Source organism: Balaenoptera borealis, assembly GCF_965194805.1.
Source record: "Balaenoptera borealis genome assembly, chromosome: 2".
In the NCBI taxonomy this organism is placed as follows: domain Eukaryota; kingdom Metazoa; phylum Chordata; class Mammalia; order Artiodactyla; family Balaenopteridae; genus Balaenoptera; species Balaenoptera borealis.
The window spans coordinates 30,970,348-30,995,423 of record NC_138867.1 but is presented as its reverse complement, the minus strand read 5'-3'; the positions used below and the strand labels follow the sequence as shown (position 1 = coordinate 30,995,423).

Below are 25,076 nucleotides of genomic sequence, written 5' to 3'. Positions count from 1 at the left end.
ATGAGCAGTTATATACCAAAGTACTGGATTATCTAAAAGAAACTGATAAATTCCTAGAACCATTACAACCTACCAAGACTATATCATGAAGAAATAGAAAGTCTGAATACAGATATAACTAGCATAAAGATTGAATCAGTAATCAAAAACCACCCAACAAAGAAAAGCCCAGGACCAAATGACTTCACTGGTGAATCCTACCAAACCTTTAAAGAAGAATCAATGCCAATTCTTCTCAAACCATTCTAAAAAAATGAAGAGAAGGAAACATTTCCAAACTCCTGTTATGAGGCCGGCATTACCCTGACACCAAAGACACCACAAGAAAACACTACAGATCAATATCGCTGATGAATATGGATATAAAAATCCTCAGCAAAATAACAGCAAAGTGAGTCCAACAGCACATTACAAGGATCATATACCATGACCAAATGGTATTGATTACTGGGATGCAGTGATGGTTCAGTATATGAAAATCATTTAATGTGATACAACACGTTAACAGAATAAAGGACAAAAATCACATGATTGTCTCAATAAATGTAATAAAAGCATTAGACAAAATTCAGCATCCCTTCATGATAAATACCCTCAACAAACAAGGAATAGAAGGAAAGTACCTCAGCATAACAAAATCCATATATGAAAAGCCCATAGCTAACATTATAGTCAAAGGTGAAAAACTGAAAGCTTTTCCTCTAAGATCAGGAGAAAAGGCAAGGATGCCCATTCCTCACAATTTCTATCCAACATAGTCCTGGAGGTTCTAGGCGGAGCAACTAGGCAAGAAAAAGTAATAAAATGCATTCAAGTTGGAAAGGAAGAAGTGAAATTGTCCCTGTTTGCAGACGACATGATCTTGCATATAGAAAACCCTAAAGATTCCATAAAAATACTGTCAGAACTAATAAATGAATTCAGTACAGTTGCAGAACACAAAATCAACACACAAAAAATCAGTTGTATTTCTCTACACAAAAAACAAGCTATCTAAAAAGGAAATTGGGAAAACAATCCCATTCACAATAATATCAAAAAGAATAAACTACTGAGGGATAAACAAGCAAGAAAGTGAAAGACTTGTATACTGAAAACTACAAAACACTGATGAAAGAAATTAAAGAACACACAAACAAATGGAAAGATATCCCATGTTTAGGGGTTGGAAGATTTAATATTGTTAACGTGTCCACACTACCCAAATCAATCTACAGATTCAATGCAATCCCTATCAAAATCCCAATGACATTTTTCAGAGAAATAGAAAAAAGAGTTCTACAATTCATATGGAACCATAAAAGACCACGAATAGCCAGATAAACCTTGAGAAAGAAGAAAAAAGCTGGAGGCAACACACTTGTTGATTTCAAGATATATTACAAAGCTATATAATCAAAACATAAAGACACACATATATACTAATGAAACTGAATAGAGAGCCCAGAAATAAACCCACATTTATGTGGTCAATTGGTCTTTGACAAGGGTCCCAAGAGTACACGATGGGGAAAGGATAGTCTCTTCAACAGATGGTTCTGGGATAACTGGATATCCACATACAAAGAATGAAATTGAACCCTTGTCTTACAGCATACAAAAAAATCAACTCAGAATGGATTAAAGACTTAAATGTAAGTCCTGAAACTGTAAAACTCCTAGAAGAACATGTATGGGGAAAGCTTCATGACATTAGTCTTTTCACTAATTTCATGGATATGACACCAAAAGCACAGACAATAAAAATAAAGTAAACAAATGGTACTACCTCAAACTAAACTCTTCTGCACAGGCATGGAAACCATTAACAGAATGAAAAAGGAACCTATGGAATGGTAGAAAATATTCCCATATATCTGAAAAGGAGTAACTATCCAAAATTTGGAAGGAACACCCACAATTCAACAGCAAAAAACAAAACAAACAACAGAAAACTAATCATCAATTTAAAATGGGCTAATGATTTGAATAGACATTTCTCCAAAGAAGACATACAAACGGCCAAAAGAGATATGAAAAGAATGTTCAATGTTATTAGTCATCAGGAAGATGTAAATCAAAACCACAGTGAGATATCACCTCATACCTGTCAGCGTGGCTGTTACAAAAAAGACAACAAGTACTGTCGAAGATGTGGAGAAATTGGGACTCTTGCGTGCTGTTGGTGTGAATGCAAAATGTTGCATCTGTTATGGAAAACAGTATAAAGATTCCTCAAAAAATTAAAAATAGTACTACCATATGATCCAAGGATTCCACTCCTGGGTATATATCCAAAAGAATGGAAATCAGAATCTTGAAGAGGTAGCAGCACTTCCATGTTAGTTGCAGCACTATTCACAGTATCCAGGATGTGCAAACAACCTAAATGTCCATCAACAGATGAATGGTTAAAGAGTGATATAGATTCCGCACTAGGAACTCCAGTCAGAAGAGCCAGGTGCGAGGCCTCTGCACGTGGCCCCCTGTGAGCAAGTGAAACCAACTAAGCAAAAAGGAAAAAAAAGTCACCTCAGAGCTGTGAATATTTTCAAGGCTACTGTTTTTCTCTGTGGAACACTGCCTTTGGGACAAAACAAGGAAGAAGCAGCCGTGTGGCTGAAAGGGTCTTGGTGCTCAGGCCAGGTGTCAGCCCCGAGCCTCAGAGGTGGGAGAGCCGAGTTCAGAACATTGGACCACCAGAGACCTCCAGGTCCCACATGATATCAATCAGCAAGAGTTCTCCCAGAGATCTCCATCTCAATGCTAAGACCCAGCTCCACTCAATGACCAGCACAATGCAGTGCTGGACACCCCATGCCAAATAACTACCAAGACAGGAACACAACCCCACCCATTAGCAGAGAACCTGCTTCAAATCATAATAAGTACACAGACACCCCAAAACATACCACCAGACTCAGTCCTGCCCACCGGAAAGGCAAGATTCAGCCTCATTCACCAGAACACAGGCACCAGTCCCCTCCACCAGGAAGCCTACACAACCTACTGAAACACATTGACCCACTGGGGGCAGACACCAAAGATAACGGGAACTAAGAACCTGCAACCCGCAAAAAGGAGACACAAACACAGTAAGTTAAGCAAAATGAGAAGACAGAGAAATACACAGCAGATGAAGGAGCAAGGTAAAAACCCACCAGATCAAACAAATAAAGAGGAAATAGGCATTCTACCTGAAAAAGAATTCAGAGTGAAAATATTAAAGATGATCCAAAATCTTGGAAATAGAATGGAGAAAATACAAGAAACGTTTACCAAGGACCTAGAAGAACTAAAGAGCAAACAAACAATGATGAACAACACAATAAATGAAATTAAAATTCTCTAGAAGGAATCATGAGCAGAATAACTGAAGCAGAAGAACGGATAAGTGACCTGGAAGATAAAATAGTGGAAAAAACTACTGCGGAGCAGAATAAAGAAGAAAGAATGAAACGAATTGAGGACAGTCTCAGAGACCTCTGGGACGACATTAAACACACAACATTCAAATTATAGGGGTCCCAGAAGAAGAAGAGGAAAAGAAGGGGACTGAGAAAATATTTGAAGAGATTATAGTTGAAAACTTCCCTAATATGGGAAAGGAAATAGTCAATCAAGTCCAGGAAGTGCAGAGAGTCCCATACAGGATAAATCCAAGGAGAAACACACCAAGAAACATATTAATCAAACTTTCAAAAATTAAGTACAAAGAAAAAATATTAAAAGCATCAAGGAAAAGCAACAAATAACATACAAGGGAATCCCCATAAGGTTAACAACTGATCTTTCAGCAGAAACTCTACATTCCAGAAGGGAATGGCAGGACAATTTTAAAGTGATGAAAGGGAAAAACCTACAACCAAGATTACTCTACCAAGCAAGGATCTCATTCAGATTTGATGGAGAAATTAAAACCTTTACAGACAAACAAAAGCTGAGAGAATTCAGCACCACCAAGCCAGCTTTACAACAAATGCTAAAGGAACTTCTCTAGGCAGGAAACACAAGAGAAGGAAAAGACCTATAATAACAAACCCAAAACAATTAAGAAAATACTAATAGGAACACACATATAGATAATTACCTTAAATGTAAATGGATTAAATGCTCCAACCAAAAGACATAGACTGGCTGAATGGATACAAAAACAAGACTTGTATGTATGCTGTCTACAAGAGGCCCACTTCAGACCTAGTGACACATACAGATTGAAAGTGAGAGGATGGAAAAAGATATTCCATGCAAATGGAAATCAAGAGAAAGTTGGAGTAGCAATTCTCATATCAGACAAAACAGACTTTAAAATAAAGACAATTACGAGAGATAAAGAAGGACACTACATAATGATCAAGGAATCAATTCAAGAAGATATGACAACTGTAAATATTTATGCACCCAACATAGGAGCACCTCAATACATAAGGCAAATGCTAAGAGCCATAAAAGGGGAAGTCAACAGTAACACAATCATAGTAGGTACTTTAACACCCCACTTTCACCAATGGACAGATCATCCAAAATGAACATAAATAAGGAAACACAAGCTTTAAATGACACATTAAAGAAGATGGACTTAACTGATATTTATAGGACATTCCATCCAAAAACAACAAAATACACTTTCTTCTCAAGTGCTCATGGAACATGCTCCATGATGGATCATATCTTGGGTCACAAATCAAGCCTTGGTAAATTTAAGAACATTGAAATCATATAAAGTATCTTTTCTGACCACAACACTATGAGACTAGATATCAATTACAAGAAAAAATTATAAAGAATACAAACACATAGAGGCTAAACAATATGCTACTAAATAACCAAGAGATGCCTGAAGAAATCAAACAGGAAATCAGAAAATACCTAGAAACAAATGACCATGAAAACATGATGACCCAAAACCTATGGGATGCAGCAAAAGCAGTTCTAAGAGGGAAGTTTATAACAATACAATCCTACCTCAAGGAAGAAGAAACATCTCAGATAAACAACCTAATCTTACACCTAAAGCAATTAGAGAAAGAACAACAGAAAAACCCCAAAGCAGGCAGAAGGAAAGAAATCATAAAGATCAGATCAGAAATAAATGAAAAAGAAATGAAGGAAACGATAGCAAAGATCAATAAAACTAAAAGGTGGTTCTTTGAGAAGATAAACAAAATTGATAAACCATTAGCCAGACTCATCAAGAAAAAAAGGGAGAAGACTCAAATCAATAGAATTACGAATGAAAAAAGAGAAGTAACAACTGACACTGCAGAAATACAAAGGATCATGAGAGATTACTACAAGCAACTATATGCCAATAAAATGGACAACCTGGAAGAAATGGACAAATTCTTAGAAAAGCACAACTTTCTGAGACTGAACCAGGAAGAAATAGAAAATATAAACAGACCAATCACAAGCACTGAAATTGAAACTGTGATTAAAAATCTTCCAACAAATAAATGCCCAGGGCCAGATGGATTCACAGGTGAACTCTATCAAACATTTAGAGAAGCACTAATACCTATCCTTCTCAAACTCTTCCAAAATATAGCAGAGGGAGGAATACTCCCAAACTCATTCTCTGAGGCCATCATCACCCTGATACCAAAACCAGACAAAGATGTCACATAAAAAGAAAACTACAGGCCAATATCACTGATGAACATAGATGCAAAAATCCTCAACATAATACTAGCAAACAGAATCCAACAGCACATTAAAAGGATCATAACCATGATCAAGTGGGGTTTATCCCAGGATACAGGATTCTTCAATATATGCAAATCAATGAATGTGATACACCATATTAACAAATTGAAGGAGAAAAACCATATGATAATCTCAGTAGAGGCAGAAAAATCTTTTGACACAATTCAACACCCATTTATGATAAAAACTCTCCAGAAAGTAGGGATAAAGGGAACTTACCTCAGCATAATAAAGGCCATATATGACAAACCCACAGCCAACATCATTCTCAATGGTGAAAAACTGAAACCATTTCCTCTAAGATCAGGAAAAGACAAGGTTGCCCACTCTCACCACTATTATTCAACATAGTTTTGGAAGTTTTAGCCACAACAACCAGAGGAAAAAAAGAAAGAAAAGGATTCCAGATCAGAAAAGAAGTAAAACGGTCACTATTTGCAGATGACATGATACTATACATAGACAATCCTAAAGATGCTACCAGAAAACTACTAGAGCGAATCAATGAATGTGGTAAAGTAGCAGGATACAAAATTAATGCACAGAAATCTCTTGCATCCCTATACAATAATGATGAAAAATCTGAAAGGGAAATTAAGGAAACACTCCCATTTACCATTGCAACAAAAAGAATAAAATACCTAGGAATAAACCTAGCTAAGGAGACAAGAGACCTGTATGCAGAAAACTGTAAGACACTGATGAAAGGAATTAGAGATGATACAAACAGATGGACAGATATACCATGTTCTTGGATTGGAAGAATCAACATTGTGAACTTGACTATACAGATTCAGTGCAATCCCTATCATACTACCAATGGCATTTTTCACAGAACTAGAACAAAACATTTCACAATTTGTATGGAAACACAAAAGATCCAGAATACCCAAAGCATTCTTGAGAAAGAAAAACGGAGATGGAGGAATCAGGCTCCCTGACTTCAGACTATACTACAAAGCTACAGTACTCAAGACAGCATGGTACTAGCATGAAAACAGAAATATAGATCAATGGAACAGGAGAGAAAGCCCAGAGATAAACGCACACATATATGGTCACCTTATGTTTGATAAAGGATGCAAGAATATACAATGGAGAAAACACAGCCTCTTTTCAGACCTAAATAGACATTTCTCTAAAGAAGATATACAGATTGCCAACAAACACATGAAAGGATGCTCAACATCACTAATCATTAGAGAAATGCAAATCAAAACTACAATTTTGTCTGTGTCTTTACTCCTTCCTGCCCCTAGGTTCTTCAGAACCATTTTTTGTTGTTGTTAGATTCCATATATATGTGTTAGCATACGGTATTTGTTTTTCTCTTTCTGACTTACTTCACTCTGTATGAGAGTCTCTAGGTCCATCCACCTCACTACAAATAACTAAATTTTGTTTCTTTTATGGCTGAGTAATATTCCATTGTATATATGTGCCACATCTTCTTTATCTATTCATCTGTCAATGGACACTTAGGTTGCTTCCATGTCCTGGCTATTGTAAGTAGAGCTGCAATGAACATTGTGGTACATGACTCTTTCTGAATTATGGTTTTCTCAGGGACACGGGGAGGGGGAAGGGTAAGCTGGGATGAAGTGAGAGAGAAGTATGGACATATATACACTCTCAAATGTAAAATAGATAGCTAGTGGGAAGCAGCCACATAGCACAGGGAGATCAGCTAGGTGCTTTGTGACCACCTAGAGGGGTGGGATAGGGAGGGTGGGAGGTAGATGCAAGAAGGAGGGGATATGCGGATATATGTATACGTATAGCTGATTCACTTTGTTATACAGCAGAAACTAACACAACAATGTAAAGCAATTATATTCCAATAAAGATGTTAAAGAAAAAAAGAGTGGTATATACACATGATGGAATACTATTCAGCCTTTAAAAAGAAGGAAATCCTGCAATATGCTACAACATTAATAGAACGTGAAGAAATTATGCTACGTGAAATAAGCCAGTCACAGAAAGACAAATACTGCATGGCTCCCCCTATATGAGTTATCTAAAATAGACCAATTCATAGAATAAAAAAATGGAATGATGGTTGCCAGTACCTGGGGGGAGGAAGATTGGGGAGTTACTACTAATCAATGGGAATAAAGTTTCAGTTAAGCAAGATCAATAAATTCTAGAGACCTGCTGTACAACATTGTACCTATAGTCAACAGTAATGTGTTGTACACTTTTTAAAAATTTAATAGGGTAGATCTCATGCTAAGTGTCCTTACACAATAAAAATATTTTTTTAATTTTAATAACAAGTATGTTGTGATGGGGGCTTTGTTTTTCTCTCTCAACTGCAGTTGCCTTAGTTGTTGAGAAATAGAAATGTAAGCTATTTCTTATATTTTTATACTGTTTTATAAAATAGAAGTTTCTAAGCAGAGAAATGAATTTTGTTTGACATATTAACCTTTTATTTATTGTTTTATTCAGTCAGCAAACATGTGTTGTGATCCTGCCATGAGCAGGCACTCAGCAAAGTTTTGGAGACACAAATGTGGAGTAAGACCCCTGTCTTCAAGATGGTCAAATGGTCAAGGCAAACTTTTTTTCTGAGTTGCAATAATGCAATAATAATAGTGTGTACAAAGTAGAGTAGATGCATAGACAAAGCAATGGAAATGCTCAAGCAGAGTTCAGAAAACCCTCTAATATGTGGTGTGCCACAAAAAGTTGCTTACAGGGTGCATTTGATAGGATCAGGCAACCTCCAAAGATTCATCCAACCCTGAGATTCTAAGAGCTTTGTAAAGTGGGGGACTTCTTCCCTTAGCCAGGGAGGAAGACAACCATTTAGTGTGCAGGTGACATAAATTAGGTGTTGTTCACTTTTTCTTGCCATGAATCTATCAGAGGAGCAGACCCTGAAGAGTAACATTTCTCTTCTCATCTTTATTTGCTTTTTTCATTAAGTCATCCTCAGGGCAACTGAATGCTCCAGCAATAGATGTCAGGGAAAAACAAAAGATAGGTATTTCTGTGCAGTCAGAGAGAGTCTGTGCTCTGATACCAGCATAATGTTTATGAAATCAATTTTCTGTACCTGCCGGATCAGGCTAATGTGAGAACTAGCTTTCCACAACCATCCTATTCATTCCTGGGTGATTTGACAGGGCTGATATTGTATCATGAATACAAAGGGATTGAGTGCTATTCTCCTAATTTATTCATTACTTGCCTCATCATGCTGGTAAATAATATGCATATGGTAATTTGAGAAACACAATGTTCCCATTGCTCTTTTTTTATTCCCGGAAATTTCTCTGTCTTTTGTAAATGCTGCAAAAATATCAAAGGCAAGGTTACCTCAAAATTGGATTTTACATTCCTCCTGGGCTCACTTTCTGGCGCCCACACAACACATATAGTACATTCTTCTCTGTTTTGACCAGTGTTTTTAGACTGTGCAACCCCTTTGCTCATAGTCTTACTGTGGAATGTTCTAGAATAACTCAACGAAGACTCATTTGTTGATTTATGAATATATATTAAGTACCCACTGTATGCCTGACACTACGCTCAATCTTAAACACACAACAATGAGAAAGATAGAAGCACCTGATTCAGGGAATGTTTTTTTTTTTTTTCAAACTTTTCCAAAAACTGTGGCATCATCTAAAGACAAAAGAGAACATGAAATAGATGCCTTAAATAAAAGTGGATTAATAATGAATGAGAGAACTCAAAAGCTCTCCAGAATACATATTTCAATCAGTAGCCGTGGGTAAACTGATAAGCTGGAAACAGCATGATTGGGCCCATGGATCTGGGGAAGAAAGCCCCATTTATAGACCTGAGGTATTGAAAACAGATGCATAGATCAGTTTACTAAGAGAGAAGTGAATACATAAGGGTGTTTTACTGAGAGTAGCACTTAATTTATGTATATTTAAACTGTCAGAATGTTTTAGTTCTTTGTGGTCAGTAATTATCATATTTATTTATTTATTTAACAAATATTTATTGATCTGCTACTGTGGATAAGTCAGTTGTTGTTCTAAGCACCGAGAATTAAGGACCCTATATCCTCAGGTTTACACTGGATAAGAAAACAATGAAAACAAATAAATAAATAGACCAAAAAAATGCCAGATATTAGAAATTGTGATATGTGCTATGAAGAAAACAAATGGTGTGTGTGCACACATGCATGTGTGTGAATGTGAGTGTGTGTAAAAGGGTACTTTACATAAGGTGTCAGGTGGAGCCAATCATGCAAATAGGGGAGGAAAAGAATTTGAGGCAGAAAACATAATATTTACCTATTGTTTACAAAAGATGGCTCTGGACAAAAGCAGTATACAATTATCTAAATCAAGGGTTGGCAAATTCCACCTGCCATCTGTTTCTATAAAAACATTTTAGTCCTGTTTTTGTAAATAAGGTGTTTTGAGAACACAGCCAAGCCTATTCTTTTACGTATGGTCTACGGCCATTCTCACACAACAGCAGAGCTTTATCGTTGCAGGAAAGACCCCATGGCCCACAAAGCTGAAAATATTTATGGGGCTCTTTAAAAGAAAAAGTTTACCAACCCCTGATCTAAATCACCAGTTTGAATAATCGTTACATTTGTGATCATTTTTTATTCTATTGTCTTTAAGTCTGTGAGATCAAATTAACAGTTTACAGAAAACCCTGTTAAACTGCACCTAGTGATGACAGTTGACATTCATTGAGTGAAATTATGTCCCAGGCACTGTTTTAAGCACTCTATGTGAATTGCATTACACTTGATGCTCACAACAGCCCTACGTGGTGGGTTCGATTATCACTCCAGGTTATAGATGAGGCAACTGAGACACAGAGAAGTTAAGTGACTCACTTGATGTCACACAGCAAGGAAGTGGTGGCATCAAGAGTCAAAGCCAGACAGACTGGGTCATAAACACTGTCCTAAAACTGCTTTTGTGATTTAACATTCTGCAACTCCACCACCATAACAAACCCCATGGCTTAAAACTACCTATCTGGGACTTCCCTGGTGGCGCAGTAGTTAAGAATCCACCTGCCAATGCAGGGAACACGGTTTCGATCCCAGGTCCGGGAAGATCCCACATGCCGCGGAGCAACTAAGCCCCTGCGCCACAACTACTAAAGGTCACGCGTTCTAAGGCCCACATGCTGCAACCACTGAAGCCCGCACACCTAGAGCCTGTGCTCCGCAGCAAGAGAATCCACCGCAACAAGAAGCCCGCACACCGCAACGAAGAGTAGCCCCCACTCGCCGCAACTAGAGAAAGCCCGCGCACAGCAATGAAGACTAAATACAGCCAAAAATAAATAAATGAATTTATTTTTTTTAAAAAACTACCTATCTATTCCTAATTTGCACAAGTAAGCAAACATCTTGCTTCAAAGAATTTATAATTGCTTTAGAGACAAATTTTGCAGCTATTCCTTGCTTAGCATTCAGAATGTAAAGAAGGTTTCCAAGTGATTTCCTCTCAAGCTTCATTGAGAAGCATTGGGTAAATAATTGGTTATTTTAGGAATGCCCATGTTGGAAATCCAGACGTTTCTTTAATCAAATGTGCTAATTACTAAATGTATCAGATAATTCTTCAACCTTCTCTCTTGTTTTGGCTGTAAGAGGTACCATTGGAGCCATTGTCGCCCTTCCTTTTCTCCCCATTTCCTAAGGATCCAGTGTAACTTAAGCATTCCCTCCCTGGATTTCTGGGTGACTTCCACTAAAATCCTAGATATCCTTGGTACAACCATGTGTAAACTCAGCTGAAAAATCTATTTCAGAAAGCCCAAATGTTCAGTTCAACCTAGGATAGCAGCAGTATCCCTGAAACTATATGTGCTAATCTCTATGAAAGACGTCTATATCTCTGTAGCTTTTTGTTGGCAGTCTATTCACTTCTGAAGAGATTTCCTATAGGTTGGTATAAGCTTCCAAAAGGCATTTGAACTGAAACACTTACACACCCAATGAAAACACTAAACATTAGAGAATTGCCATTTTTTTTCAAAGTCCGAGTATGGGCTATGAATAGTTATTGAGTAACCACAAAGTGCTAAACAGTACCTTATCACACAGATGGCCCTGATTTCCATCCTCATGGAATGGTGGAGATAGAGACCATTAAAGAGAAAATGAATATACAATGTAGTGAGTGTTATGATATACAGAGTGCGGATGATAGAGCAGTCCACAGCCGTGGCACCCAACTAGGAGTTGAGGGTAGAGGGCATAGTCAAGGAAGGCTCCCTAAAAGATAAAATTTAGAAGGTAAAATTTATCAAAATTGGAGGGTAGGAAGGGAGAAGATTGGAAATTAAGGAGTCGAGGAAAGACATCTGGTTTTATCACCAACATTTTGTTGAATTATTAACCTTTTCTCAGTATGTATTTCTACACACTTCCAAAATTGGTACTCATCCATTCAAATTAGCACACCTTCTGCAATGTTTCATGGATGCTATTGTGTTTCAAGGTAGCAAGAGAATCAATCCAGCCTCACTTTGCTAGTAACCAGCTGTGGGATTTTGGACAAAGAACTCAACTTTACTCGGCCCCAGCCCTTTCACCTTCATAACGATACTGAACACAATGATTTTTCTGGTTCCTTCCACCTCTAAAATTCTACTTTTTTACGTCCTGTCCTTTTCATAATGCTTTACTAATCTCTGTGGCTTCAGGTGGAATTTCCCAATTCTGAACCTTAGGATGGTGTGTCTTTTAGAACTGTATTATACTGTGTGTCACACCAAACCTGACTGACCAGCAACTGAAGCGAATTAGGGGTTTTATTTTTCTCATTTATTAAGGAGTCCAGAGGTAAGCAGCCCATGGCTGATGAAGTAGCCAAACAAGGGCATCAGGGACCCAAGTTCCTTCAAACTCTCTTCTTAGCCATCCATGGTTCCAAGACAGCTGCTCCTTCTATAAGCTTCAAGTTTGGGCTCCACGCAAGAAGGGATATCAAGACAGGCAAGTCAAGGGCTGGCTGAATCGGCTTTCTTTGAAAGAGCTTGCCCTAGTGGCATTTGCTTAAAACTCATTGGTCAGAACTGTGTCACGTGGCTACCCCTGGGTGCAGGGAAGTCTGGGAAATGCTCTTTCCTTTGGTTGGGCACACTGATGTACTAAACAGAATGAGGGCTGTGTTGATAAGGAGGAAAGGGAGAAGGGATATTGGATAGGCAGCTTGCATCATTTTCTGAAGCTTATTCAGATGTAATATTCAAAATATTTTAAAACAGGACTGGCATAGCCACTGACCAATCAGAACAGATGCTGGCCAGAGCCGTGTAGCGGTACATACCTGCTGAGTAGCTGCCCTCACGTTTTTTATTTGGCGTTATAGTCATCATCCCTCTTCCCCCCACGTAATAAAGCCTAAGTCCATCAAGGACAAGACTATACAGTAAGTCCCCTACATACGAACCTTCAAGTTGCGAACTTTCAAAGATGCGTTCCATCAACGTCCGGCGTGAGTGAAATTGCAGCTTGCCCCCCACCCTCCATCCCCTATTGCTGACAATCCTTCAGCTCTACCATCTCCCACCTCTTCTCCCGCCTCGTCAGTAACTCTTCTTGCCTGTTCACTTGATGCCAGCCCCTGTATGCTAGCTGTTGTTCACTTGCCAGCCCCTGTATGCTAGCTTTGTACTGTACTACTGTATTTTTCAAGGTACTGTACTATAAGATTAAAAATGTTTTCTTTATTTTTTGTGTTTGTTTTTTTATGTATCATTTGTGTGAAAAGTATTATCAACCTATTACAGTATAGTACTATATAGCCGATTGTGTTAGTTGGGTACTTAGGCTAACTTTGTTGGACTTATGAACAAATTGGACTTATGAATGTGCTCTCAGAACAGAACTCGTTCGTATGTAGGGGACTTACTATATTTTATGTATACTCTTTCCATTCCCCAAGAAGTGACATTTACATAGAGTAAGGGTTCACTTTTGTTGGAAGGAATTGAATTATTCATATTATAATCTAAGGATGAGACAACCAAGTAAAGAAGTATTCAAGCTATTACCTATTCTGTTTCTTCAGGAATGAATAACTCCTATGAATGGTGACTGTATATCCTAAATGCCACAGTACAATTGATTATAAAACTGGCAGAGGGATTTGGGCTTTGAAGGTTGTTCAGATCTCTTACAACTGTTCAAAAGGATTATTATAGACTTAAGAAAAAGAGGTATTGCCTGAAGCAAAAAGTTTCAGGCATAATAGAGGTTCAGAAGACCTTTCCCTCCATTTATTAGATTGAATAGAATTCATAAGGAGCCACCCCCATCCTGTTAGTGTAAAGAATTTTTAAAAATCAGTTCCTTAAAGAGCTGCATCTGGTTCTTAAAGCCTATAGTAAACCTAATAGTGTATTATTTCTTTTCATTCACATCTTGAGTAACCATAATGCTCAGAGGTTGGGATGGAGCATTTTACTTAATTTAATTTTCTTATAAACTTGAGATTAACTCAGAAATTCATGTATCAATCCTTATTCTTAAAAAAAGATGTATTTTTAATGTTCATAGTTTAATTTTAATCAATTAAATTTTTTTCAAGTGCCTTTATTTTCTCTGCTTTACTCATTTTTAAATGATATTTCAGTTTCTACTACACTTTTTTCATTTGCTCTACTTCTCCAGTTTATTCTCCATTCTGTGTGTTTCTTGAAATGCAATACAAATATATCTGAAACTATTTGAAGAATTAATGGGCTACTAAGAAAAGCATATATATGCAATATCCAATTTCCAAATTGGCTTTGGAAAGACCTATCTTTGAATCATCATTTCCATTAAAACACCTCTCAAATGAAAATGATTCCATGGAGTAATAAAGGTTAGAATATAGTGGGTGCCTTTTTTCATTACTTTCATCTCTTGCTTTGGCTCCTCTTAATATTTGAGGTATGTACTTACATCTTTTCTTGGTCCTCTAGGGAAATCTATTTTTATGTTTCTGCCAGGCTAACTTAATTAAGACAGTATGTTGGGTTATCTTCTTTATACCATACACTTTCAATTCTAAGATGAACTTTTTTTACATACATTTTATTAGCTTTGAAATTGAGATACCTCTTTAAATTTTTGGCATATCATGATTTAACTGAAGGTTTTCTTTTCTTGGCAGTAAATAAAATAACAGTAGCAAATAAAATACTTGATGTCTTCTCACATGAGTTGAAATAATCTCCAACATTACAGTGTACTTCTAAGAATTTCTGAATGATCCAGGAATCTTCCCTGAATCATACAGTTGTTCCTGCCTTGTGCCATCTTATATCCTAACCAGAATGAGGTTTAAGTCTTTGAAAATAGGAAATAAGAGTAAGTGTATAAACACTCTTCCTTTTGATTCTCTACGTGGGATGTTTTTCTCAACTACAGTTTTTGAATCTCACTGACTTATGCCTTGCAAATGACTCACAAAACCAAAGTATACATCTATGTTGAAGCATGTCCTGTTTTCTGTAAATTTCCAATCCTCCTTCCACTCATCCCCCACCAAAACAGCAAACAAATCGCTAAATAACTAACTTCCTGGCCACCTTAGCTACTCAACGAGAATGTTGTAGTTACCATGATATCTTCTCTTTTTAAAATGCTGGTAAAATACACATAAATTTTACCATCTTAACCATTTTTAAGAGGACAACTTAGCAGTGTTAAGTTCATTCACATTGTTGTGCAACCAATCTCCAGAACTCTTTTCATCTGGCAAAACTGGAACTACTGTGATATCCTTTAAAAGGCAGTTCTCTCATCTTTTAGCTACACAGCCCTTGCAATTTTTGTCAGAACTCTTTCAAATAGTTCCAAGCCTCAAGCCAGAGAGTTAGCTCTAGCCCAGCCCAGATTAAACTTTTCAACATTTTTTTTTTCTAATTTTACTCTCTTTAAATATGTGTGTGTAAGTATAAATGGCTGTTTTGGTCTGTAAAATGGGATTCAACGTTTTAATATTTTAACACTTTAATACTTTAAAATGGTTCTTATTTGTAGGTTCCCACCAAAAAAGAATGTGTCCCTCCATTAAAGAAGCTGATGCGTTATAGTAATTGTTCCCACATCTCGCTTCTTGTCTTGCCTTGTTATTGATAGTACGCTTCTTTGGAGTCAGAGAATAGCCTTTCATGGTATGCATTCAAGTGTGTGGATGAATCAGATAACTGGATCCTTGTTGAAGGAGATTGTTTTGAAATATATGAACTAATTGTAAAGACCGAATTAGGTAAGGCAGTGGTTTTCCTGCTGGATTTCTAGGAGCCCTAGACCTCTGTGCTGGTGTCTCCAGGTGGGCCAAAAGGTACAAACAGGAGGCCAGATGGATGGGGCTGGTCGCCTACTCTTTCTTCTCCCCTTTCAACTATTCCTATCGGTTTTATATTTTGAGATCCCATATAGATTTTTCATAAAGGAAAGAGAAAGCTGTGCTGCTTTAAAGAAAAGTCTTGAAGAGTAGAGAAAGTTCAGACTAATAAAAAGAGATCTAGGTTCAAATTATAGCCCAGTGCCTTAAAACCTGTGAGGTCTTTAGACCAATCACTAACCTCCAAGCCTCATTTTCTTTGTGAGTAAAATATTAGCTATTGTTATCTCCAAGTCACTGAGAGGATTATAAAATAGAGTACAGTATTAATTATGTCTCACATGAAGTTCACGTCCTCAATGAATGTGTGCCGGTGGTAGCCTGCATCAGTACCTGCAGGGTACTGACGACAGTCATGGATGTGATGTCACTTTTTTTTCATTCTGTCTTCTGCTCTTCTGCCTCTGCTGTAAGAGCTCCAGAAAGAGTTTTAAGTAGACACCTTTTTTTTCCTGTAAGGTATGGACTTTGGGCTCAGCATGATCTGTGAATTTATTAGAATTGTAAAATCTCCAGCCTCACCCCAAACCTATGAGTCAGAAGCCCTGGGGGTGGATTTTAGCAATCTTTGTCTTACTAAGCCTTCCAAGTGATTCTGATGTGCACTGAAGTTTGAAAACCACTGAAAAGAATCGATTCACTTGGACTAGCCAGCTCAAGTGGGAGCAGGAGAGGTATGGGGTATGCTATGAGACTCCTATCTCATAACAGAGATAGGAGTCGAATAATAACTGGGTCTCTTAAGGATTGGAAACCAGATCGAAGTTCAGTTCCAAGGACCTCAGAAACTGACAGTGATAGGTCTTTACCCTGATGCTACGTTTCCCATGAATCAGTCAGCTTCTAGGGCCGTAATTCTCAACCAGGGACAGTTTTGCTTCCCAATGGTATTTGGCAATATCTGGAGACATTTGTTACTGTCATGAGTGCGGAGTTAGTGCTGGCGTCTAGTGGGCAGGTTCCAGGGATGCTCTTAAACATCCCACAATGCACAGGACAGCCCCACAATGAAAAGCTACCCAGCCCCAAATGTCAATAGTGCCGAAGTTAAGAAACCCTGCTCTAGAGATCTTCCTCCTGATACACTTGCCTCTCTTCCCATAACCAACTACTAACTTCTTTACCCTCTACCCTAAAGCTCTCAAACTGGCTTCTGTGAACCCTCCACAGGCCCATGGATGGGCCTCAGAGAGTCGGTAAACTCCCACAAAGGCTTACAAAATATTGTCCCTTATTTATTTATTTATTTGTGTGTAAGGCAAGGTTTGGGAAAGGGGCTGTGCACAGCTTTCATCAGATTCTCAGAAGGCTTTTTCTTTGTTAATTCCATGTATTATTTCTCTACCTCAGAGTTCTGTTCCTTCCCCACTACAGTTTGCTGGTGGTTTCAGCTCCTCCTGGAATCATGGCCACTCTGCCGTCTCTCTACGTCATAACTTCTCAACTTCTACCCTTACTGCTGCTCTCTTTTTCCTGTTCCATTGGCCAGTTCAAATCCCCAGCATAAAACATCTGATTGTCACTTCTCTCCCTTCTCTGGACAGAGGTTTTCAAACCAGACGCCCCTGTGGGCCTCTGACAACCCAATGCAATAGTCGGTCAGATGCACCGTGAGACGGGTAAGGCCAGAGGGAAGCCGTGTCAGCCAGTACATACACGACTGTCCATGACAGGTACCCTCAGAATAGGCACTGGTTGGGGCACCACAGTGGCCGTGTCTAACTAAGATGATGAGAAGAAAATCCAGGGCTTAGGTTCTGCCTGGAGAAGCCACCAGGTTGTCTGGAAAAGTAGGAAGAGCATGGAGTCGATCTTAAACAGAACGCGGGGTGCAGCAAGGGCAAGCAGACTCCAAAGCCTGTGACGAGGGCTCTTGGAATCGAGCTGGGGAGGCAATCCAGGGTCAAGCAAGAAGGGTCAGGGCTCACGGGGTCCACATAATCAAGACAGGATACGCTCAGGTGCAGAAGCAGAAACAAGCCAATACAACTGAATGAACATCAAAAGCAAGGCACTTGTGTCTCCCTTGCTGCCTTTACTCTCTTCCTTTCTCACCAGAAGCTCATCCACATAAAATCTCGGTCAAGAGGCTTATAGAACAAGACAGCCGGAAAAGCTGCATTTGTCGAGGAAGCCAAGGGCCCACGGAGAAACTGGATTTGTCCTTTGTGCTTCTCGTTGCTTCTCTCTCTGATCCCTCCCTGCCCCTTAGCTTTCTCTCTTAGCCGGTTTCACAAGGACAGAATTTTGTTTGTCTGACTGAATAGTAAAGAAGTATTTATTTCCTAATTTTTAATTTAAAACCAACAGAACTCTCTAAGGAAAAGTAGCACAAAACCACATTAAATTATACAGTATTTGTATTTATGTAACCTTAAATGGATTGTTCTTCTTTGGGTCAGTAGATCCAAAGGGGGAAAAGCAAATCTCCCTCCATCCAATGTTATATAATGGTTTGGGTAACAAGGATGCATCACACCAAACCCCAAAATACCTTAGAACAATGGTTCGCAAACTTTGTCATACGTTAGAATTCTGAAGTTCTGGTGACACCCTACATCATTAAATCAGAATGTTGGTGGGAGAAGCCAAGAATCAGTATTTTTGAAGGTTTTCTGGTGATTTCAATGTGCAACAGATTTTGGAAGCCACTGCCTTATAGAGGATATTTTAATAAAACCCTGATACTGGATTGCTATCTTGCCACTTTCTACCAAAAAGTGAAATGTGACAGAAAACACATTTTTTTTTCAATTAATTGAATTAAATTCCAGTTAATTGAGGTTGTGCTCTAATTTATTGCCAGAAGGCAACCAGCTGGGCAAATGGCTTACATCACTCAAAATAGCAGAGTAGCATTTTGGCATCCTGTAGTCAAAACAGTCGATTTCACTGACTTGGGGTTGTTAGTTTAATCTTCAGCTCCTTAACTTGGTGTTTTAATTTATTCAGACACAGTTTTGGACCCTGGGGATTTTCTAATCTATTCTCCACCTTGTTCTCCAGAGTCAGTAGAGAGCAATCTGGTCTCCAGGGCACCAGATCTTTGTGTGAAAATCTAAGGAGAAAGTAGCCATCAGACGCCCTCAAGCACACCTCACCATCTCAGCAAATATTTCAAGAGTCCACCCGGTTCCAACTCTGTCTCAGCTTCCTGGTTTCTATTTCATCTGACATGTGAATAGTTTTCTTGTTTGTTTTTAATTAAACATAGCTGAAGACTTTAGGGCCTGTTTCTGAGTGCATTCTATTTTGATGGCATATTCTCATGACCACTTGGCAAAAATGAGAGCGTGACCTCATTTGAGCGAGACCTTTTTCGTGCTCCTGGTGACTGTGTCCTTTACTAGTTCAGGAGAAAAAGCAAACTCTGTGAGGATAGGATCAGACTCAGGGCTGCTCAGTCTCGTAGGAATAGCCTAAAATACAACTTAATGATGGTCTCCAAAAGCATGACAGATGAACAGAAAGAAAATTCAGGCTCGTTGGTCACTATTTTCACAGAAGAAACAAGCTTAAAGCACACATAATTGGCAGTTTAGTGAGCCCGAAACGATAACTTCGGGATTAAATTATAGATCTGACTATTGGAAGAAGCCTGTGGCGTTTCCTGCTACAGAGACAGTCTGCTGTGAAATCGGGATCGGAGGAATGGATCACAATCCTACCTTGACCTCTAACTTGCCATGTGACCACGCATGTTATGTGACTTTTCAGAGCCTCAATGTCGTCATCAGTCAAGTGAGAAGTTGAGCTGGGTGATCGCCACAGTCCTTCCTAACGCACTAATGCTCTGTGATATTTGAAAACAGGACAGGGAGGCCTCTGCCTTGAGTAGATATTAATAGAAGCTGATTATCTGAGGTTCCTTCCAACTCAAGAAGTTACAGACTAATTGACCACTTTGTTTCCTATTTTGAATTGCAAAAATATAATCAGGACCGTATCGGATGATATCAAGGAATTATTACTAATCCAGTTAGATAATGAAAATAACACTATGGTTGTGTAAGAATATGGTCATAATTGCTAGATAGCACACTGAAATAGGTAAGTGTAAAATAACATGATGCCTGAGATTTGCTTTTTTAAAAAATAATAAAGTAATATATCCAGATCTCTTTTGAGCTGACAACGTTTCTAAGTATGGAATCTATGTTCTAGAAAAAGGATTCAGGAGTCTGGAGTAAGCAGATGTGGATGGTCTTGAGTGTTGTGGACACAGAGCCAAGAGACTTGATGCTTTAGAGGCCACACAAAGCTTTTTCTGAAAATCTGGAATATGGAGGTTGAAGTAATTCACCTTTTTCTTCCATGTTATATGGATAGAACGGTAAGCTGAAAGCAGTTTCCCCTGAAAAAAATGGAAGCCCTGAGAGGTTTTAGTGCCTTTGCTGGGGACACATAACTAATGACAACATCAAAGCCAGAATGAGGATTGGAGGATGCGGTTCCATGACTACCTCTCTCCCATATCTCCTTCCACTCCTGCTGGGGAATTGCCAAAAGCATAAATATGCTTTTGACACCATATTTCCTGTAGGGATTTTGTGTCTGTCAAGTATTCAAGTCTCCTTAATCGTTCTTAAAGCTCTTTCTAGTGGTTAGAGCTTTCCTTTAAATAAAAATTAACCAGACCTCATAGCAGTGAACTCAGAACACCATTGCTGGCTTCTTACATTAGCAACTTTCCCACTGGAAGCAGCATAGATGCTGCCCTAGAATAGGACCTATTTTCAAATAAGGTCACATTCTGAGGTCCTGGGGGGCTTTAACATCTCTTTTGAGGGGACACGATTCAACCCATTATACCATCGAAACAAATGAGATTGTGAGAAGGTTTCCATTTGCATCTACTGTTGTGACTGGGTTCCCGACTTTACACAATGTTAGAGCTAAAAATCCACTTCTGTCTGGAAAGTGATTTTTGGCAAGAAGGATTGAGAGAACAGCCCAAGCTCCGTGGCCAGTGCCAGCCCCTTCGGAAACACGTGTCGCATCCCGTGTGACACGCTTCACAGAACCTGAGTGATCAGATGTTGGCAACGCAGTGATGGCGGGGTAAACTCAAGCTTGTAGTGGGAAGGGCAGTGCAGGATTCATGACTCACCCACTGTAGCTTGCCCTTGCTGCCCTGGCCCTTACCCCTCTCAAGTCTTCCCCTCTGCCTTGCTCATCCTCTCTGCTTTGCTGGGAAACAATAGCTGCTTTGAATCTTTGATTCAGTGGCAAGTGAACTGTAAACCAAATTAAGCCAAACCAAGCAAATCCAACCACTGTCACAAGCAAGTTATCCAATTATTGCTTTTTTTGCAGTGCGGGGGAGAGGCAGTAAGGGCCTTATATATCACAAGGCAAATATTAATCTGCCTGAATCAGCTTGCCTAGGGGTAATCAGCAAACGGGTTGATGCTCATCAGAGCTGCACAGACTGGTCTCTGAGGGTGTTCAGAGCCAGGAACAAACCCTACCAGGCACTTTCAGTAAATCAGAAGGCAAGTTCTGTGCCTTCGCCCTCTGAATTCTGAAGCAAGGGTCCAAACTTCACCTGGCTTGTGGCATTCCCAGGGTAAGTCACCGGGCTTCTTGGATTCTGGGTGGATTTCCTGGTGTCACAAGCTCTCTTCTCTCTCTCTCTCTCCCCCTGTCTCTCTCTGGATGGGGATCAGGTCCTCTGGGGGAGAGGGGACAGTGAAAGTGTGTTTGCAGAATCCTGTACTCACTCTCACCCCACTGCTTGGCATATTACCTGCCTTCTGATGTAGGTAAAGGAGTTAAGCTACTCTGTCACTGACAGAGGATGGAAGGTGAGGGGAACAGGAAGGAAAGAAAAGAAAGGGGAAGTATGCTTCAAAGGGGGAAAATATTAGCAGTGGGTAAAATGATCAAGATTTAGTATTATCTGAGGTAATGATCTCAGAATGACAGAGGGAGTGGATTTGGCCAAGATACTGGAATCTTTCCAGATTTCAGGGCCTCCTCCTGTCTTAAAACCAGTTGAACCCCTACTCCATGTTTGCCAAGGTTAATCCCTTGACCTATGGGTAAATCCTCCCTAACGTCCTTGGACCAGAGGAATGGAACGTAAAGGAAGGGTTTTGTCAGAGCTGCACAAATCCATGTGGCGCATCTCCTGGCAGGAAAGCTGAGTGGAGAACAGAACGCTCAATATTTAGAAACTGGACTGGGATTTCCATCCAAAGGATACGATTTTGCCATTGCCTTGGTTGTTTGTACAGTAAATGGAGCAAATCAAGAACACTAAGGAGAGAACTTTTTTCTCTTGATGCCTAAATACCAATCAATCATGATTTTTTTGCAGTTCTCTTAATTGGCATCCCAGTTCCCATCTAACTCCTGTTGTAAGGCACACGTATTGAAATAAAAGCTGCCTACATTTCCACCACCAACATCCAAAAGGATGAGGTACCATCCTTTTTATCCCCGCCAGTTTCTGTCTATAATGCTTTGTATTCATTAACAATTGGCTCTGTTCCCTTTGCAGTGTGGAGGCCCTGTTCCAGGTCAGTTCTGATTTGGAACACTGGGTCCTCAGCAGCAAGGTTTTGGAAGAGAAAGAAAGAGAACACAGGGAAGGGGCCAGAGATGAAGGCAGATTTGAAGGTTTGGCCTGAAAATTGTACTTAAATAGAGAGCCATTTATCTCTAGAACTCTGACTTCCAGCAGTCAAATACTTGACAGAGAGGTTAAAAGTAAAGACAAGATTAATCATCAAGGCTCTTGGGAGGGTGAGGGGAGGAAGGATATAAACGCTTTCATGTTCATCACTGTTTATTCAAAAAGAGTGTTGCTAATAATGAGGATTGCTGAACATGAAAGAATGTCTATTATCATTTTTGCAAGTAAGTAGGGGAAATAACACACCGTTTCTTTTAAATATTTTTATTATGATATAATTTACATACCATAAAGTTTACCTCTTTAAAGTATACAACTCAGTGGTTTTCAGTATATTCACAGAGTTGTGCAACCCTCATCATAACCTAATTTTAAAATATTTCAACAACCAGAGAAGGAACTTAGTACACATTAGCGGTGGTCATTCCCCTTTCCCCTTTCTCCCCTACCCCCAGCCCCTGGCAACCACTAAGTTACTTTCTGTCGCTGTAGATTTGCTTTTTTCTGGACAAGTCGTATAAATGGAATCATACTATATGTGGTCTTTTTTTTTTTTTAATTTATTTTTGGCTCCATTGGGTCTTCATTGCTGCACGCGGGCTTTCTCTACTCGCGGCGAGCGGGGGGCTACTCTTCCTTGTGGTGCTCAGGCTTCTCATTGCGATGGCTTCTCTTGTTGCAGAGCACAGGCTCTAGGCACGCGGGCTTCAGTAGTTGTGGCACATGGGCTCAGTAGTTGTGGCTCATGGGCTCTAGAGCGCAGGCTCAGTAGTTGTGGCGCACGGGCTTAGTTGCTCCACTGCATGTGGGATCTTCCCAGACCAGGACTTGAACCCGTGTCCCCTGCATTGGCAGGCATATTCTTAACCACTGCGCCACCAGGGAAGCCCTATATGTGGTCTTTTGTGACTGGCTTCTTTCACTTGAGATAACATTTTTGAGGTTTGTCCATGTTGTAGCATATATCAGTACTTCATTCCTTTTTGTTGTTGAATAAGATTCCATTGTAGATATACCACATTTTGTTTGTCCATTCATCAGCTGTTGGACAACACACTAGTCACACTAGTATTTTAATTAAAAGAGCAAATTGCCACGATCTCGGCAATCTGAGTTGAACAGCTTTTTGCTGTAGGTTTGAGTTAATAAAACGGTTCCTGATCTTAATATCTTAGATTTAAGGGATAAGATTAGTAAGGGATTTAAGATTTACTACTGATAGCAAAAATGATTTCTATTTAAGTTTGTGGAGAGTAGATGTTTGCAGGATGAGCTAATGATAATAATATAATAATGTCATGATATTTATATTTGTGCTTTTCAGTGATCTCAGTAGAGTGGATCTGTATAGAAGAGTGTTCACTCCTCCCTTCTAATAAAATAACTTTAGAATGTTTGAAATCTTTTGACTACATGGAATATAACAACTGCCTTTGTGTTCAGCCAACAAGTTCACAGCTGAGGTTGAGGCCAAGCTCCATAGCTGGTCTGCCAGAGGTCTACTGGTTACACTGTCCTATTGTATCAGTTTCTGTCTTTCCCTGCTTCTGACTCAGGTGTGAATGAAGAAGCATGGAAAAGAAGAGTGAGAGGGAACAAATAAGGTTCCACTTTCTTAAGGTGTCAAAACCCTTGCTGCCCACTCTTCTTACATGGGGAATAGTGGCCAGACTGAGGACTCTGGAATCCTGGCATGGCCATTTCATATCTTTGTGATGCTGGGCAAGTACTTAACCTGTCTCTCTTGTTCTCATCAGCAAAGTGAAGATAATAATGGGTCTTAGTTCCTAGAGATGCTTTGAGGATGCCTGTAATTCCTGGCATAACAAATTAACAGTGTTAACCATTAATATCACTAGCATGTATTCAGTACTTGCTATTTCCTCGATACTGTGCATCGAATCCTCACAACAATCCAAAAAGGTAGCGAAAGGTATTCTCACTTTACAGATGAAGAAATTGAGATTCAAGGAAGTTACGTATCTTCCTCAAGGTCACATGGCTAAAAAATGGCACAAGTCACTTTTATATACGTTTTGGTCTGGTTCAGGTTCTTAACACATTCATTGGACCATGGTGCCTCTATGCAATGAATCATGTTAGCCAATATGCCGTATAGTGGGATATAGCTATAATAACACACACACACCCACATTTGTTTTAATAAAAATGAATGATTGATGCAATTGGGCCGCTTTGGAAAATGATGTGACCAAAACCCATGGGGAGAAAACAGTAGTAAGGGGCTGAGTTGAGGCTGTTGGAACAAACATGGGGCTTAAAGAACCTCAAAGTAAAGCAAATCCTCTGGCTAGATGCTATATTCTCCCAACTCTGGGGAGCCAGACCCTGCGGTTTATGGGAACTAAAAGAACACTGCA

The 25,076-nt window shown here is 39.2% G+C and overlaps 1 protein-coding gene across 9 annotated transcripts in view; it reads left to right on the top strand.

Moving 5' to 3' along the window:
- PRLR (prolactin receptor) overlaps window positions 1-25,076 on the top strand; it is a 201,208-nt gene that overhangs the window by 103,887 nt on the left and 72,245 nt on the right. Inside the window, exon 1 of one of the 9 annotated variants that reach the window (XM_082382326.1) lies at window positions 20,790-21,624. The exons of the other annotated variants lie outside the window; for them this stretch is intronic. The gene's annotated coding sequence lies outside the window, so the exon portion shown is untranslated. Of the gene's footprint in view, window positions 1-20,789; window positions 21,625-25,076 lie in introns of those variants that run through there. 9 annotated transcript variants of the gene reach the window in all.